The sequence below is a fragment of the Ictidomys tridecemlineatus genome, chromosome 7 (assembly GCF_052094955.1).
Source record: "Ictidomys tridecemlineatus isolate mIctTri1 chromosome 7, mIctTri1.hap1, whole genome shotgun sequence".
Taxonomy (NCBI): domain Eukaryota; kingdom Metazoa; phylum Chordata; class Mammalia; order Rodentia; family Sciuridae; genus Ictidomys; species Ictidomys tridecemlineatus.
Genome location: NC_135483.1, coordinates 86068707 through 86083000, shown reverse-complemented (window position 1 = coordinate 86083000; position 14294 = coordinate 86068707). Strand labels below are relative to the sequence as shown.

Genomic DNA, 14294 nt, shown 5'->3' with positions numbered 1-14294 from the left:
ACGATGACTGGAGTGACTAAGTACACCTCACACACCTAGCACCAAGGAGCAACACACAAGCAGATGGATGCTAGCAACAGGCTTTGAAGGGAAACTGTTTCAAGCTCACAGAAAGCATCTCTCTCCCTCTCTCTCTATCCCTCTCCTCTCTCCTCTCTCTATTTCTCTCCTCTTCCCACCCCCTCTCCTTCCCACCTCTATGCTGGGATTGTGGCTCAGCAGTAAGAGCACTCGCCTAGCATGTGCAAGGCTCTGGGTTTGATCCTTAGCACCACATTAAAATAAAGGTATTGTGTCCAACTACAAATAAAAAATAAATATTAAAAAAGCAAGAAAGGAAGCACCTGTCTCTATTCAGGTGTGTCCTGAATGTGTTTCCAGGAATTTTTCTGTGTGTTGCATTAGATAACTAATAATTTGGACTTCTGGCTATTTATTTTAATTCTAATATATTTACCTAAATTTTTTAATGTAAATCTTTTTATGTATGTATGATAGCAGAAAGCATTACAATTCTTATTACAATATAGAGCATAATTTTTCATATCTCTGGTTGTATACATAGTATATTCATACCACTTCATGTCTTCATACATTTACTTTGGATAGTAATGATCATCACATTCCACCATCATTAATTATCCCATGCCCCTTCCCTTCTGCTCCAACCCCTCTGCCCTAACTAGAGTTCGTCTATTCCTCCCATGCTCCCGCTCCCTATCCCAATATGAATCAGCCTCCTTATATGAAAGAAAAAATTCAGCATTTGGGTTTTTGGGATTGGCTAACTTCACTTAGCATTATCTTCTCTAACTCTATCCATCATTTACTGATGAGTAATATTCCATTGGGTACATATGCTACATTTATTTTTTATCCATCCATCTATTGAAGGACATTTAGGTTGGTTCCACAGTTTAGCTATTGTGAATTGTGCTGCTATAAACATTGATGTGGCTGTGTCCCTCTAGTATGCTGTTTTTAAGTCTTTTGGATATAGACCGAGGACAGGGACAGCTGGATCAAATGGTTGTTCCATTCCCAATTTTCCAAGAAATCTCAATACTGCTTTTTATATTGGCTGCACCAATTTGCAATCTCACCAGAAGTGTATGAGTGTACCTTTTCCCCCACATCTTTATCAACACTTATTGTTGTTTGTCTTCCTAATAGCTGCAATTCTCACTAGAGTGAGATGAAATCTTAGAGTGGTTTTGATTTGCATTTCTCTAATTGCCAGTAATGATGAACATTTTTTTCATGTATTAGTTGATTGATTATACATCATCTTCTGCGAAGTATCTCTTCAGGTCTTTGGCCCATTTATTGATTGGGTTACTTGTTGTTTTTGTTTGTTTGTTTGTTTTTTGGTGTTTATCTTTTTGAGTGATAAGTGCTCTATCTGATGTGTGAGGGGTAAATATTTGATTCCAAGATGTATGTTCTCTATTCACCTCACAGATTGTTTCTTTTGCTGAGAAGAACCTTTTTAGTTTGAGTCCATCCTATTTATTGATTCTTGATTTTAATTTTTGTGCCAAGGAGTCTTATTATCTCCAAATGATGGAGATTAGGGATTACTTTTTCTTCTATTAGATGCAGGGTCTCTGGTTGTATTTCTAAGTCCTTGATTCATTTTGAGTTTTGTGCATGGTGAGAGATAGGGGTTTAAACTCATTTTCTTGCATATAGATTTCCAGTTTTACCAGCACCATTTGTTGAAGAGGCTATCTTTTGTCTAATGCATTTCTTGCCACCTTTGTCTATTATAAAATAATTGTAATTTTGTGGGTTAGTCTTTGTGTCTGCTATTCTGCTTGGCCATCTGTTTTGGTGCAATATCATACTGTTTTTGTTATTATTGCTCTGTAGTATAGTTTGAGGTCTGGTGTAGTGATGCCACTTGCTTCACTCTTCCTGCTAAGGATTGCTTTAGCTATTTTTGGTCTCTTATTTTTCCAATTGAATTTCATGATTGCTTTTTCTATTTCTATGAGGAATGTCATTGGAATTTTGACTGGAATTACAATCAACCTGTATAGTGCTTTTGATAGTATGGTCACTTTGATAATATTAATTCTGCCTATTCAAGAGCAAGGTAGATCTTTCCATTTTCTAAGGTCTTTTTTGATTACTTTCTTTAGGACTCTGTAATTTTCATCATATATATCTTTCTCCTCTTTTGTTAAATTGATTCCCAAGTATTTTTTTTTCAGGCTATTGAGAATGGGGTAGTTTTTCTCATTTTCTTCTCAGAGGATTTGTCACTGACATACAGAAATGCCTTTGACTTAAGGTGTTGATTTTATATCCTTCTATTTTGCTGAATTCATTTACTAGTTCTAGGAGTTTTCTGGTGAAACTTTAAGGTCTTCCAGGTATAGAATCATATCATCAGTAAATAGTGCCAATTTGAATTTTTCATTTCCTATGTGTATCCCTTTAATTTCTTTTTTTAATTTAATTTTCCACTATTTTTATATCTTTTTTATTTTTATAGGTGCTGAGGATTGAACCCAGTGCCTCAACACATACTAGGCAAGTGCTCTACTTCTGAGACACAACCCCAGCCTCCCCCCTTTAATTTCTTTTGTCTGTTTAATTGTTCTGGCCAGTGTTTCAGGAACTATGTTAAATAGAAGTAGTGAAAGAGGGCAATCCTGTCTTGTTCCAGTTTTTAGAGGGGATGTCTTCAATTTTTCTTCATTTAGAATGATATTGGCCTGGGCTTAGCATTATAGCCTTTATGATGTTGAGATATGTTCCTGTAATCCCTAGTTTTTCTAGTGTTTTGAACCTGAAGGGGTGCTGTATTTTGTCAAATGCTTTTTCTGCATCTATTGAGATGATCATATGATTCTTATCTTTAAGTCTATTGATGTGATGAATTACATTTATTGATTTCCATAGTTAAATCTAAGTTATCAATTGTATTATTGAGTTCTATAGTTTCTTTGTTCAGCTTCTTTTTATTAGTTGCTCAAGACAATACAATGATCTTGACATATCATACATTTGATTCAAATAGGGTATGAGTTTGGAAGACCTATCTAGTGATGAAAGAGGTGTGTTAAAGTCACCCAAAATTATTGTGTTGTGGTCTATTTGACTCTTGAACTTGAGAAAAGTTTGATGAACATAGCTGCTTCATTGTTTGGGGCATATATATTTATAATTGTTAATTCTTGTTGGTGTATGGTTCCCTTGAGTAGTATGTAGTGTCCTTCTTTATCTTTTTGATTGACTTTAGTTTGCAGTCTACTTTATTTGTTATTAGAAGATGTAAACTCCTGCTTGCTTCCGCAGTCTATGTGAGTGGTATGATTTTTCCCAACCCTTAACCTTCAGTCTGTGAATGTCTAAATTTTAGTTTTGCTAGATATAAGATTCTTGGTTGGCATACATTTTCTTTCAGAGATTGGTATATGTTGTTCCATGATCTCCTGGCTTTGAGGGTTTGGGTTGAGAAATCTGCTGAGATATGAATTGGTTTCCCCCTAAAAGTGATCTGATTCCTCTCTTTTGCAGCTTTTAAGATTCTATCCTTATTCTGTATGCTAGGCATTTTCATTATAATATGTCTTGGTGTAGATCTGTTGTAATATTGTACATTTGGTGTCCTGCAAACCTCTTGTATTTGGTTTTTCCATTCATTCTTCATGCTTGGGAAATTTTCTGGTATTATCTCATTGAGGAGATTGTGCATTCTTTGGTTTGAAACTCTATGCCTTCTTGTATCCCAAAAAGTCTTATATTTGGTCTTTTCATGCTGTCCCATAATTCTTGGATGTTCTGTTCTTGGTTTCCTCACTTTCTGCACTGTGTGATCAACTTTATTTTCCAGATTGTATATTTTGTCTTCATTATCTTATGTTCTTTCTTCCAAGTTATCTAGTCTGTTGGTTACGCTTTCTATTGAGTTTTTTATTTGATTTATTATATCCTTCATTTCAAAAATTTCTGACTATTTTTTTCAGGGTCTGTATCTTTCTTTTGAAGTAATCTTTTGCTACCTGTATTTGCTCTCTTCTCTCATTGTTGGAGTGATCCATTTTTTGCTTGTATTTGCTCATTTAGTTCATTCTTTAATTCACAGAACATTTTAATTATGAACCTTCTGAACTCCTTCTCTGATATTTCATCAACTTTACTGTTCATAGGTTCTGTTATTATAGTATCTTGGTTTGTTTGGGGCACTTTCCTTCCTTGGTTTTTTTTTTTCATGTTGTCTATGTGTCTTCCATTCTTGCAGTGTGGATCTGAGATATTACAGTTTTTCCCTATATTCTTGTAGTACCTGTGCAGATTGTCAGTACTGCAACTTGATGTTGGGCTTCCAGATGATTCTGGTGTCCCTGGATGAGTGCTACTGCATCCTAGGTCTGGGACCTGCGTAAGTTGGAGTGGGTGGGTCTGGGCCACTGTACTTGACCTCCCAGTAGTCTGCTGGTAGGAAGGGGTAGTCCTGCACCAAGGGCTAGGCTCTGGCAGTATCTGATCTACAGGGTAGGCCTACTGAAATCCTGGATCCTGCATGGGCTATTGTCTATTTAGCTAAATTTTGTTTGAAATATTATTTAGTCAAATTTGTCAATCTTGAAAATGCCCTCTACATTTTTAAGGCAAATTCCCCTGAGGTTTCTTGTATGATATCTAAAGTATTGACTTTTTAAACAATAAATTATTTTGAAATAAATTTAGGTTTGCAGAAAAGTTGCAAATATGGTACAGAGAGTTCTCACATATTCTTTACCCATACTCTCCTATGTCACACAGTACTGTTTTCAGTACAAAGAATTAACATCTGTGCATCGTCATTAGCTAAACTTTCACATTTACTAAATTTTCCCACTAATGCCTTGTTTCTTGTTGTTGTTCCAGGATGCCACTTAAGAAGCCACATTGCATTTCGTCATCATGTCTCCTCAAGTTTCTTCAATGTGACCACTCATTAATTTCTCCTGGGTTGGGGCTGGGGTTGTGGCTTGGTGGCAGAGCTCTTGCCTAGCACATGTGAGGCACTGGGTTCAATTCTCAGCACCACATAAATAAATTTTTTAAAAGTATTGTATCCATCTACAATTAAAAATAAAATTTTAAAAATTTCTCCTTGTTGTTTTTAATCTAACCCTTTGAAAAATATTGGTCAGGTTGTTTGCAAAATGTCACTCAAATTATTCTCAAGATAGACTGAGGTTTGCAGAGGAATTTCGATTTTTTGGAAGAATGTCACTGAGATAATATACCATCTTCATCCAATTACATCAGGGGAGCATGATACAAAAAGACATGCTAGGTGTGGTGGCCCATGCCTGTAATCCCAATGGCTCAGAAGCTGAAGAAGGAGGTTCACAAGTTTAAAGCCAGACTCAACAACTTAGTAAAGCCCTGAGCAACTTAGTGAGACCCTGTATCTAAATAAAACATAAAAATAGCTGGGCATGAGGCTCAGCAGTTAAGCACCCCCTTGGTTCTATCCGCTTACTGAAAGAAAGTAAGTCAATAGATGTGGCCAGCAGCAATGTTGTCATGAGGTTCCAATGGTGATTTTCTACTCCCTGCCTTTCTTCTACATGGGTTTACTATAGAAGACTTGTACAGAAGATATTTTTGTTTTTTTTCCCTTTTGTTAATTTATTTATTCACTTTGTTGGATATAGAATTGAACTCCAGAAAGACTAAAGGTCAAAAGAAGAAAAATGAGAATACAAAGCCAATCTGTGAATCCAGAAAACATTATAAACACATCAAAATACAAGTTTAATCAACAACCAAGTGTTACCAGAGACATTAATGGGCATGGTACAATGTATTTGAGGCATACTTTAGTGTTTTGAAACTAAAAGATAATAAATCAATCTAAAAAAGATAATAAGCCAATATCTAGAATTGCTAAACATTCATAGACAGGAACTATAGAAAACACAATAATGACAGCAGAGGTAAGAGGTTGCCATTTAAAAAATCCACAAAGGATGCCAGAAAAGGACAAGGAAATCTAAAGATATGCTTAATTTTCTAGTAACCACCTTGGGCCAGCAACTCTGTCAGGCGGGGAGCCAGGCTGCAGATGTGCAGCGGCGGCGGCGGGAGGCCAAGTCCTGCTCCCTACTTCAGCTCCTCGCAGCAGGGGTAGGCTGTGGCATCTCATTGGGGCCTGCTGCCCAGGCGCTCTGAGGTGAGTGAGCGGCGGGAAGTGTCCAGCGGTCCGCGCCAGCACCCGTCTGCTCTGCCTGCCAGGGACACTTGAGAGGTGAGGACACGCGGTGGCGGAGCCCTCCACGGCGGTAACCTTGGCGAGCCACTTCCCTGGAGCCCAGGTGTCTTCGCGGTGCCAGCCCGGCCGAGGGGACCTTGTGGCACCCACCTGCTCCAAGCTGCGCCGGCTGCGGTCTTGGAGCATGTTGCTGGTGGGAAGTTCCTGGAGGCCTTTCGCTCCTCCAAGCTCTGTGCTCCTGTGCCTATCTGTGTACCTCTGCTGCCCTGACAGGTGCAGGAGCTGGGCGCTCCTTCTCCTTGCCGAAGTCTGGGGGTAGAGGGCGGGCAGAACATTTCCACTGCTGGTCCAAGGACACGGGATTTGGAAATCCTGGAGAATTACCTTTGTAAGAAGCTGGGAATAATTTCTTTAAATTTTAAAGTTCATCTCTTAGTTTTCCATTTTGTTGCATTTCTGAGGCAAATGGAGAATCCGTGAACGGCTTTACTAATGAAGAGTTCCACTGCCACTTCCTTGAGGAAGGCTTTACTGTCAAGGACATTCTGAACCACAAAATTAATGAGTGTCTTCTTCTGATGATAAGGGTGCCTTTTATGTTGCAGACCTTGGAGACATTCTAAAGAAATATCTAAGATGGTTAAAAGCTCTTCCTCATGCCACCCCCTTTCATGCAGTAAAATGCAATGATAACAGAGACATAGGGAAGATCTTACCTGCCATTGGGACAGGATTCGACTGTGCTAGAAAGACTGCACAGTGAGAATTACCTATGCAAATCCTTGTAAACAATCTTCTCAAATTAAATGTGCTGCCAGTATTGGAGCCCAAATGATGACTTTTGACTGAGAAGTCGAGTTGATGAAAGTAGCCAGGGTGCATCTAAAGGCAAAGTTGGTTTGCAGATCAGCTCTGATGATTCCAAAGCAGTCTGTCACCTCAGTGTTAAATTTGGTGCCACACTCCAAAACCAGCAGACTTCTTTTGGAACTAGCTAAAGAATTAAATATTGATGTCATTGGTGTCAGCTTTCACGTGAGGAGTGGGTGCACTGATCCTGAGATCTTAGTTCAGGCCATCTCTGATGCCCACTGTGTCTTTGACATGGGAGCTGAGGTTGGTTTTAGCGTGTATATGCTTGATATTGGTAGAGGCTTTCCTGGATGTGAGGATGGGAAGCTTAAGTTTGAAGAGATTACCAGTGTGATCATCCGAGCACTGGATAAATACTTTCTGTTGGATTCTGGAGTGAGGAACATAGCTGAGCCAGGCAGTTATTATATTGCTTCAGCTTTCACTCTTGCAGATAATCTCATTGCCAAAAATCATGTTAAAGGAACAGATAGGTTCCGATGATGAATGAGTCAAGTAAATACACCTTTAAGTATTATGTGAATGATGGAGTATTCACAGATCATTTAATTGCATCCTTTATGATCATGCACGTATAAAGCCTCTGCTGCAGAAGAGACCTAAACCAGATGAGAAGTATCATTAATCCAGTATAGGGGACTGACATGTGATAGCCTTGAATGGATTGTCCAGCACTGTGACCTGCCTGAAATGCATGTGGGCAATTAGATGTTTTCTTAAAACATGGGCTCATACACTGTTGCCACTGCTTCTACTTTCAATGGATTTGAGAGGCCAACAATCTATTATGTGATGTCAGGACCAACATGACAATGCATGCAGCAAATCTAGAACTATTGTTTTCCAATAGTGCAGTAGCAGGACATCAGCACTCTGCTTGTGCCTTGTGCTCAGGAAAACAGCATGAAATCCATTTGGCAGCAGCAGTGTGTGCCTCCGCTTGTAGCTATAGATGCCACTCTGTAGATGTTAACTGCAAGGTTAGTTTAAGTCAAGGAATCTGGGGGGACCATGTTACTTAATTACTGCTGCATTTGAAATGTCTTTGTAAGTGCAGGTTTGGCACAGGTGCTAGAAACATGGAAAACTAGAAGGTGGGGTCACACTGATCTGTGTTCCTATGGAAACTATTTGGATATTTGTTTTATATAGATTTTTATTCATTTTTCAAACAAGCTATTAAATAGGGCCCTCTAAGCTGCCAGCAAGCATTTATAGCTTGAACAATGGTAGAATGGGCCACAAGCTTAATGTTTTTACCTGTTTTGAACATATGTATCATCTAAGAAAGAAGTTTGGGCAATTATGTGCTTCGGCCACAAACAAATTCAAACAAATTAGAGGGTGTTCAAAGAAAATCCATGTATCCATTTTTTTTTCCCCTTAGACAACAAAATCAGAATCTCCAAATGTGTTGATAATAATAAAAGAGCTTTAATCAATGTGATAATCAATATGTTCTCATGTTCTGGGTAAGTTTCCTCTAAGTCCTTTGTTAAGTCCTTTGTTATAGTTTGGATCTGGAATGTTCCCTTAAGGCTCATCTGTTGAATACTTGGTCCCCAAAAAAGCAGTATTCAGAGAAAGTGGTTGGATAATGAAGGCTTTGACATCATTGGCTGATTATTCCACCAATAGATTCAAAAATTGATGACATTACTGAAATGAGTTGGAGACCATAGGGAGTAGGGTCTAGTTGGAGTAAGTGGGTCCATGGGAACATGCCTTGGAAGACTGTATCTTGTCTCCAGCAGCGTCTTTGCCCTTTGCTTTCTGGCTTCCATAATGTAAGCAGTTTTCCTTGGTCACACCATACACACTATGATATTCTGCCTCATCACAGGCTCAGAAACAATGAAGCCAAGTACCATGGATTAAAACTCTTAAATTATAAGACAAAATAAAACTTTTCTCCTGTTTTGGGGTGTTTTTATTAGTGCCTTATAGTTATACATAACAGTGAGGTTCATTGTGACATGTTCATAAATGCATGTAACATAGTTTGTTCTCCTTCAATCCACAGTACTTCCCCCTTCCCTTCCCTCCTTCCTCCTCCTGATCCCCTTTCTAGACTCTATTGGTCTTCTATTTATTTTTTTAATTTATGCATTAAAGTTATATATAAAATTGTGGTAGAACATATTATATTTGGGTCAACTTTATTCCCCAGGTCTTCCCCTTTCATCACTCCTCCAACCTCTACTCTACTGATCCCCTTTTATTTTTGTGAGATCATTAATTTTTTTTCTTTCTCTTTTCCACATATGAGAGAAAACATTTGACCTTTGACTTTCTGAGTCTGATTTTTTTCTCTTAGCCTGACATTCTCCAGTTGCATTCATTTACCAGCATATGACAAAGCTTCATTTTTCTTTATAGATGAGTAAAACCTGTGTGTGTATGTGTGTGGTGTGTGTGTGTGTGTGTGTGTGTGTGTGTGTGTGTGTGTGTGAGTGTACATATACCACATTTCTTTATCCATTCATTTTTTAACAGCCATCTAGGCTGGCCATGAGAGAACATCTTTCATCTGTAGGATAAGTATTTACATTCACTCCAATACACATCAGTCCAAGTGGGATTGGGCTATTTGGATCCTCCTGTGAGAGGGGCACCTAATGTAAGCCTCCCATTCACTCCAATACACATCAGTCCAAGTGGGATTGAGCTATTTGGATCCTCCTGTGAGAGGGGCACCTAATGTAAGCCTCCCACTGGGCCCACACTGCTTAGAGCCTGGGTCTGAATATGGAGTAGGAGTCCAGGGAACCTGGGAAGGAAGTGAGTCAGAGTGTCCTAGTACCAACATTCCTGCTTCTCTGTGCCCTGGTTAACATTAACATTTTCTACTCCTTCCTAGGCAGGGATCCAGAGGTTTGCCTCCAAGAGTCCAAGACAACTGGGTAACATGAGGAAACACTGAAGAAAAAATACTGAGGGAAGAGTAGAAATGGGAAGCTGGTCATGTGAAAACTGAATTCTTAAAGAGAGAAGATGCCAATGGGGTGAGTGGCACTTTAAAAATTTTGTCCTTTTTCTGTGTGTGTATATACACACATGTGTGCACGAGCACACTACTGGCATAGAATCCAGGGCATTGCACATCAGATCTCACATTAATATCACATGCTGTAAGCATTGGTATGTATTTATCCTATAGTATGCTGATTTTAATTCTTTTGGCTAAATAACTAGGAGTGGGATATCTGGATTATAGGGTGAATTCATTTGTGCTCATTTGAGAAATCTCCATACTCATTTCCAAAGTGGTGGTACTAATATGCAGTCCCACCAATAATGTATGTGTACCTTTCTTCCCACACCATTGCCAGCAATTATCATTAACTCGATGATTGCCATTCTGAGGTGAGATGAAATCTTAGTTTAGGTTTTTTTTTTTTTTTTGTACTGGGGATTGAACTTGGGGCACTTGACCACTGAGCCACATCCCCAACCCTATTTTGTATTTTATTTAGAGACAGGGTCTTACTGAGTTACTTAGCACCTTGCTTTTGCTGAGGCTGCTTTGAACTTGTGATCTTCCTGTCTCAGCCTCCCAAGTCACTGGTTTTACAGGCATGTGCCACTGCACCCGGCAGCTCTTAGTATAGTTTGATTTTGCTAAAAATGTTGAACATTTTTTTCCATATGTTTTTTGTTCATTTGTTTTTCTTCTTTAGAAAATATCTAATTAGATTTTTTTGCCCATCTTTTAGTGGGTTTTTAAAAACATTTTATTTGTTTATTGGTGTTAAGTGTTTTGAGGGTTTTTTTGTTTGTTTTGGGGTCTAAATGTTTTTATTTGAAACAAACAGTTGTACTAAGCAAGATCTTACTTTCCCCACTCCAAACTAAAATATCACAATAGCTGTAAAATTAATTAGGTAAGAACAACCTTCTCATCATGGTTGGGGTAACCTATTTATAAGCAGTTGTTCTTATGTAAAATATTACCCCAGACTACTAGCATCATACAAAATGGTCTTAATACTGTGTGGGGGCAGTATGTTCTGTACGAATTGAAAGGTAGAAGAAGCACAAACACAACCCATTGTTTAAAAAAGCTAAATAATTCAAAGTAGAATTTTCAATCCTCACAGCCACCATGCTGTTTGGCTTCTTCCAAAAACTTGTCAAAACCCTAAGGATTTTATTCCAACTGAACTGGTCTTCTCGGCCTCTCTAAGGTTTAAACTAGAAAACTTGTCAGGAACAAATCTGTTGGTCTTTGTTCTGGTTTCTAGGTCATTACCAAACATGTTCTTGTCCAGATTTTTACTGAGCCTATAAATACTCTGGGCCATATCTTTACCACCTCTCCAGGCTTGATCATAAACATTGTAAATTTTATTCTCTGCACCTAGGAATCCACTGTCCATACCCTTGGATTGGCTGAAAAGCTTTTGGTTATAATGCACTTCATTAGAATTCCAAGGACTAGGTACACCAAGCACTGATATTTCTATTCTCATTTCTCTGCAGCTTTGACCTCTTATCAAAAGCTGCCCTAAGAATATTCCAGTCATGCAGTTTCTCTTATTGTCTATCATGACCGATTTCATCTCTCTCATGTGCCTAACTATCCTCTTTTTCCACACAGGTCTTGATCCTGCTCTTTTCTCTCTGAATTTTGGGGCCATTTTTTAAAAAGCTTTCCTTCATATTTTTTCTTTTTTTATTTTTTGAGCCATCTTATGCTACTTGTGCATCCATTTCCACAGCTTCATGAACCTTCCGATCAGCAATGTTGAGCACTTTGGCCAGTTTGGCAAAATTCTCTGTTATGTTTACTGTCCAAAGTCCTCTTCCATCAGCAGCTAGACATTTATCAAATAAAATTTTATAATCCTTTGCATTTATAATCCTATTTCCAGTTGGAAGTACAAGGAGGAATCTGCCACTCTTGTTGTTCCTTCACAGTAACCTTTTGACTAGGAGAATGCATGACAGGTGTAGGAAGAATGCAAGACAGGTGTAGGGAATTTTCTTATTAATCTTGAATCTTGAAGGTACCACTGAATCATTCTGCATTTCTATCATTCAAATAACCATCTGTTTATCCCCAGAGTTGAAAGCCACTCCCTGCTGAGATGGTGTGTAGGGGATGTCCTGAGCAGGAGCCAGTTTATAAGCTGCTGGTATTAGCATGACTGCGGCAAACTTTTTGCTTACTGATTTCTCTAAGGCTACCTTTGACTTTTCTGTTATCTCTTTAATAGCTTCTTCAGCAGGTCTTTTCTGGATCATCTATATTCATAACCTTCTTTGGAACCAGGTCAGTGAATTTGCTATAAATGACCTTGTCTTTTGACTGTCATTTTTGAGCAATTGCATTATATTTAATTTTTCCTCAGGATCCACCTGAATGGCCAGTGCATTTGACATTTTTTCCCTTTGGTCTCATATCCAATGGATACTGCACCACATGGATCTCGGGAAAAGAACTTCCATTTCCAAAATTCTCTAACAACTGAGATATCCATCCTTTTCAGTACCTGTATCCAGGTGAGGCTTCTCTTTGGGAGGAGACCAGTGAGGTCTGCCATGACCTCCGAGATCTTGTTTTTTTTTTCAGCCTCAAGCTGCTCTTGAGACAGCTGAGTAGGTGCCCATCAAAAGCTGAGCTTTGGGCAGGTGGGAGTGCCCTCTCCACCTGATGCTTCAGGGAAGAACACAGGACACAAGGCAAAGCCATGGCTCTTGGCCACAAAGACCCTGAGGGAAGACCCCAGCTTCAGTGAGGCCTAGTTCCCACAGCAGGTAGCCAGAAGATGTAGCCATGATCTCAGCCCACGTTGTTTGGAGTTCCAGGCCAGTTCACCGCCTGGGGTGTGTGGACAAAGAAAAAGAAACATGCGGTTACTCAAAGACCTTCCCCCATATGCAGGACCCGAATCCTTTTCAGTTTTTATATACTCTGGATATTAACCCCCTGTCAGAAGAGTGACTGGCAAAGATTTTCTCTTATTCTGTAGACTCTTTCTTTACACTCTTAATGAATTCATTTGCTGAGCCATGGTGTAGTCGGCTGCTGGAATCTCATGTATTCTTTGCTGAAGCATCCAGTGGGTTAGAGGGCACTCCCTTTGCTGTGCAGAAGCTTTTAAATTCAATGACATTGCACATTGATACTTGTTTTTATCTCTTGAGCTTTAGGAGTCTTATTAAGGATATTGAACCAATATTGCATCCTTTGGATGAATCCAACTTAATCATGGTGTACAATCTTCTTAATGTGTTTTTGAACATGGTTTGCTAATGTTTTACTAGTATTTTTGCAATCAGGGATCTTGGTGTGTATTTTTCTTTCCTTAAACCTATTTTTTCTTCTAGGAGTTTTAATGCTCCTGGTCTAATTCCTATGTTTTTTTTAAATCCACTTGGAGTTGATTTTTGTGGAGCAGGAGGCATAGGGATCTAGTTTCATTTTTCTACAAATAGATACATAGTTTTCCCATCACCATTTGTTAAAAGAGTTTTGTTTTTTTCCAATGTATGTTTTTGGCAACTTGGTCAAATGATGACTGTGTTTATGTCTGGTGTGTTTGTCTATGTGTCCTCTAGTCTATTCCATTGATCTTTGTATTTATTTCATTTTTTTTTGTGGGGATACCAGGGATGAAATTCAGGGGCACTGAACCACAAGCCACATCCCCAACCCTATTTTGTATTATAATTAGAGACAAGGTCTTACTGAGTTGCTTAGGGCCTGGCTTTTGCTGAGGCTGGCTTTGAACTCCCCATCCTTCTGCAACAGCCTCCTAAAATGCTGGGATTATAGGAGTGTGCCACCCCACTCAGCTTAATCTTCATATTTATTTTTATGCCAATACTGATTTTGTAATTATAGTTCTGTAATATAATTTGAGATCAGTTATTGTGATGCCTCCAACCTTGCTTTTGTTGCTCAGGATTGCTTTGGCTATTCTGAGCCTTTTATTCTTACATAAAAATTTTAGAACACTTTTTTTTTCTGGTTCTGTAAGGATTAGCATTGGTATTTGATATGTATCTCTAGATTGTTTTGGTGGTATGGTCTTTTTGATTATTTTAATTTTACCTACCCTAAAACATGTTCAATTTTTACATCTTCTAAGGTTTTCTTTAATTTATTTCTTCAGTATTTTATAATTTTCATTGTAGAGGTATTTTACCATTTTCATTGTAGAGGTATTTTACTTTGTAACATTTATTCATAAGTATT

General features: G+C 38.5%; 2 pseudogenes; one reads left to right on the top strand and one right to left on the bottom strand.

The window, feature by feature from the left end:
* Positions 1 to 6401: 6401 nt before the first annotated feature.
* Positions 6402 to 7921, top strand: LOC144365711 (ornithine decarboxylase pseudogene; annotated as a pseudogene).
* Positions 7922 to 11074: 3153 nt separating this feature from the next.
* Positions 11075 to 12699, bottom strand: LOC144365710 (SNW domain-containing protein 1 pseudogene; annotated as a pseudogene).
* Between the last annotated feature and the right edge of the window lie 1595 nt (positions 12700 to 14294).